The sequence below is a fragment of the Durio zibethinus genome, unplaced genomic scaffold, assembly GCF_047325235.1.
Source record: "Durio zibethinus cultivar Kanyao isolate XHJ-2024 unplaced genomic scaffold, ASM4732523v1 HiC_scaffold_3, whole genome shotgun sequence".
Lineage (NCBI taxonomy): Eukaryota > Viridiplantae > Streptophyta > Magnoliopsida > Malvales > Malvaceae > Durio > Durio zibethinus.
In genome coordinates, this window is record NW_028323044.1 from 9,546,470 (window position 1) to 9,551,469 (window position 5,000).

Sequence of the window (5,000 nt, forward strand, 5' to 3'; positions counted from 1 at the left end):
GAGGCAAGTGCCCGTACCGAAGGGCAGCCTATGCCGATGATGGTCGATGCATGTGCCATCACCATGCGTCATCATGTGCCATTGATGGTCGAGGCCTTGGCCGAAGTTCGATTTTGAGCCACGGTGCCCATGCTTGGCTCCAGCATGTGCTGGTGCCGCATTTTTTTCACTCGGGACAGCATCGCCGGAGCATCGCCGGAGTACCGCCGGAGAACCTGACCGGCGGCATTGGGGTTCCGGCGATTGGGAGGGGGGCCGGGGGGGTGTGCGCACATGATGTGCGATGGGTGCTGGTACTTGGCCTTGTGTTGGCCCCCTATCCCTCATCAAACCTCTGAGAATTCACACCCCCTTAAAGAGCATTTGAGATTTTACAGGTTTGCTACCAGTAGCCGTTAAAGTGTCTGAAATGGGGACACTTTTTTCAAACGGTCACAAAATCTTCTCTACTTCGAGTTTTTAGCTGAATTTTTTTTTGCATGCCAACAAAAATATAAGGATCATGCCTACAAAATTTGGGGCCAAAAATCCTTATAAAAAAATTTTAAAAAATCCCGAACCGCAAAAAGTTTCAAAAATCATGAAAAATAGAAAACGAGTCATCTTCCAACGAAACTTCACGTGAAGGCTTAGGGGACCATTGTATGAATTTACAAGCCATAAAAATGGCATTGGCACGGCAGAAATTTGAAGATGTGCCTAAACCCACCAGGGCCCAGCGTGTGCCGATGGTGCTCGAGGCAACCGCCCGCACCAGGGCCCAGCGTGTGCCGATGGTGCTCGAGGCAAGCGCCCGCACCAGGGCCCAGCGTGTGCCGACGGTGGTCGAGGCAACCGCCCGCACCAGGGCCGATAGTGTGCCGATGGTGCTCGAGGCAACCTGTCGCACCAGGGCCCAGCGTGTGCCGATGGTGATCGAGGCAACCTGCCGCACCAGGGCCCAGCGTGTGCCGATGCTGGTCGAGGCAAGCGCCCGCACCAGCGCCCAGCGTGTGCCGATGGTGCTCGAGGCAACCGACCGCACCAGGGCCCAGCGTGTGCCGATGGTGCTCGAGGCAACCTGCCGCACCAGGGCCCAGCGTGTGCCGATGGCGCTCGAGGCAAGCTCCCGCACCAGGGCCCAGCGTGTGCCGATGGTGCTCGAGGCAACCTGCCGCACCAGGGCCCAGCGTGTGCCGATGGTGCTCGAGGCAACCTGCCGCACCAGGGCCCAGCGTGTGCGGATGGTGCTCGAGGCAAGCGCCCGCACCAGGGCCCAGCGTGTGCCGATGGTGGTCGAGGCAACCGCCCGCACCAGGGCCCAGCGTGTGCCGATGGTGGTCGAGGCAACCTGCCGCACCAGGGCCCAGCGTGTGCCGATGGTGCTCGAGGCAACCTGCCGCACCAGGGCCCAGCGTGTGCCGATGGTGCTCGAGGCAACCGACCGCACCAGGGCCCAGCGTGTGCCGATGGTGGTCGAGGCAACCGCCCGCACCAGGGCCCAGCGTGTGCCGATGGTGGTCGAGGCTGCCGATGATGGTCGAGGCAACCTGCCGCACCAGGGCCCAGCGTGTGCCGATGGTGCTCGAGGCAACCGACCGCACCAGGGCCCAGCGTGTGCCGATGGTGCTCGAGGCAAGCGCCCGCACCAGGGCCCAGCGTGTGCCGATGGTGGTCGAGGCAACCTGCCGCACCAGGGCCCAGCGTGTGCCGATGGTGGTCGAGGCAAGCGCCCGCACCAGGGCCCAGCGTGTGCCGATGGTGGTCGAGGCAAGCGCCCGCACCAGGGCCCAGCGTGTGCCGATGGTGGTCGAGGCAACCTGCCGCACCAGGGCCCAGCGTGTGCCGATGGTGCTCGAGGCAACCGACCGCACCAGGGCCCAGCGTGTGCCGATGGTGCTCGAGGCAACCTGCCGCACCAGGGCCCAGCGTGTGCCGATGGCGCTCGAGGCAAGCTCCCGCACCAGGGCCCAGCGTGTGCCGATGGTGCTCGAGGCAACCTGCCGCACCAGGGCCCAGCGTGTGCCGATGGTGCTCGAGGCAAGCGCCCGCACCAGGGCCCAGCGTGTGCCGACGGTGGTCGAGGCAACCGCCCGCACCAGGGCCGATAGTGTACCGATGGTGCTCGAGGCAACCTGTCGCACCAGGGCCCAGCGTGTGCCGATGGTGATCGAGGCAACCTGCCGCACCAGGGCCCAGCGTGTGCCGATGCTGGTCGAGGCAAGCGCCCGCACCAGCGCCCAGCGTGTGCCGATGGTGCTCGAGGCAACCGACCGCACCAGGGCCCAGCGTGTGCCGATGGGGCTCGAGGCAACCTGCCGCACCAGGGCCCAGCGTGTGCCGATGGCGCTCGAGGCAAGCTCCCGCACCAGGGCCCAGCGTGTGCCGATGGTGCTCGAGGCAACCTGCCGCACCAGGGCCCAGCGTGTGCCGATGGTGCTCGAGGCAACCTGCCGCACCAGGGCCCAGCGTGTGCGGATGGTGCTCGAGGCAAGCGCCCGCACCAGGGCCCAGCGTGTGCCGATGGTGGTCGAGGCAACCGCCCGCACCAGGGCCCAGCGTGTGCCGATGGTGGTCGAGGCAACCTGCCGCACCAGGGCCCAGCGTGTGCCGATGGTGCTCGAGGCAACCTGCCGCACCAGGGCCCAGCGTGTGCCGATGGTGCTCGAGGCAACCGACCGCACCAGGGCCCAGCGTGTGCCGATGGTGGTCGAGGCAACCGCCCGCACCAGGGCCCAGCGTGTGCCGATGGTGGTCGAGGCTGCCGATGATGGTCGAGGCAACCTGCCGCACCAGGGCCCAGCGTGTGCCGATGGTGCTCGAGGCAACCGACCGCACCAGGGCCCAGCGTGTGCCGATGGTGCTCGAGGCAAGCGCCCGCACCAGGGCCCAGCGTGTGCCGATGGTGGTCGAGGCAACCTGCCGCACCAGGGCCCAGCGTGTGCCGATGGTGGTCGAGGCAAGCGCCCGCACCAGGGCCCAGCGTGTGCCGATGGTGGTCGAGGCAAGCGCCCGCACCAGGGCCCAGCGTGTGCCGATGGTGGTCGAGGCAACCTGCCGCACCAGGGCCCAGCGTGTGCCGATGGTGCTCGAGGCAACCGACCGCACCAGGGCGGAGCGTGTGCCGATGGTGGTCGAGGCAAGCGCCCGCACCAGGGCCCAGCGTGTGCCGATGGTGGTCGAGGCAACCTGCCGCACCAGGGCCCAGCGTGTGCCGATGGTGCTCGAGGCAACCGACCGCACCAGGGCGGAGCGTGTGCCGATGGTGGTCGAGGCAAGCGCCCGCACCAGGGCCCAGCGTGTGCCGATGGTGGTCGAGGCTGCCGATGGTGGTCGAGGCAACCTGCCGCACCAGGGCCGAGCGTGTGCCGATGGTGCTCGAGGCAACCGGCCGCACCAGGGCCCAGCGTGTGCCGATGGTGGTCGAGGCAAGCTGCCGCACCAGGGCCCAGCGTGTGCCGATGGTGTTCGAGGCAACCGACCGCACCAGGGCCCAGCGTGTGCCGATGGTGCTCGAGGCAACCTGCCGCACCAGGGCCCAGCGTGTGCCGATGGTGGTCGAGGCAACCTGCCGCACCAGGGCCCAGCGTGTGCCGATGGTGGTCGAGGCAAGCGCCCGCACCAGGGCCCAGCGTGTGCCGATGGTGGTCGAGGCAACCGACCGCACCAGGGCCCAGCGTGTGCCGATGGTGCTCGAGGCAACCGGCCGCACCAGGGCCCAGCGTGTGTCGATGGTGGTCGAGGCAAGCGCCCGCACCAGGGCCCAGCGTGTGCCGATGGTGGTCGAGGCAACCGCCCGCACCAGGGCCCAGCGTGTGCCGATGGTGCTCGAGGCAACCGACCGCACCAGGGCCGAGCGTGTGCCGATGGTGGTCGAGGCAAGCGCCCGCACCAGGGCCCAGCGTGTGCCGATGGTGGTCGAGGCAACCTGTCGCACCAGGGCCCAGCGTGTGCCGATGGTGGTCGAGGCAAGCGCCCGCACCAGGGCCCAACGTGTGCCGATGGTGCTGGGGGCAACCGCCCGCACCAGGGCCCAGCGTGTGCCGATGGTGATCGAGGCAGGCGCCCGCACCAGGGCCCAGCGTGTGCCGATGGTGGTCGAGGCAAGCGCCCGCACCAGTGCCCAGCGTGTGCCGATGGTGGTCGAGGCAAGCGCCCGCACCAGGGCCCAGCTTTTGCCGATGGTGATCGAGGCAACCGGCCGCTCCAGGGCCCAGCGTGTGCCGATGGTTATCGGGGCAACCGGCCGCACCAGGGCCCAGGGTCTGCCGATGGTGCTCGAGGCAACCGCCCGCACCAAGGCTCAGCATGTGCCGCTGGTGATCGAGGCAACAACCCACACCAGGGCCCAGCTTGTGCCGATGGCGGTCGAGGCAGGTGCCCGTACCGAAGGGCAGCCTATGCCGATGATGGTCGATGCATGTGCCATCACCATGCGTCATCATGTGCCATTGATGGTCGAGGCCTTGGCCGGAGTTCGATTTTGAGCCACGGTGCCCATGCTTGGCTCCAGCATGTGCTGGTGCCGCATTTTTTTCACTCGGGACAGCATCGCCGGAGCATCGCCGGAGTACCGCCGGAGTACCGCCGGAGAACCTGACCGGCGGCATTGGGGTTCCGGCGATTGGGAGGGGGGCCGGGGGGGTGTGCGCACATGACGTGCGATGGGTGCTGGTACTTGGCCCTTGTGTTGGCCCCCTATCCCTCATCAAACCTCTGAGAACTCACACCCCCTTAAAGAGCGTTTGAGATTTTACAGGTTTGCTGCCAGTAGCCGTTAAAGTGTCTGAAATGGGGACACTTTTTTCAAACGGTCACGAAATCTTCTCCGGTTCGAGTTTTTAGCTGAATTTTTTTGTGCATGCCAACAAAAATAGAAGGATCACGTCCACAAAATTTGGGGCCAGAACTCCTTCTGAAAAAATTCTAAAAAATCCCGAACCGCAAAAAGTTTCGAAAATCGTGAAAAATAGAAAACGAGTCATCTTGCAACGAAACTTCACGTGAAGGCTTAGGGGACC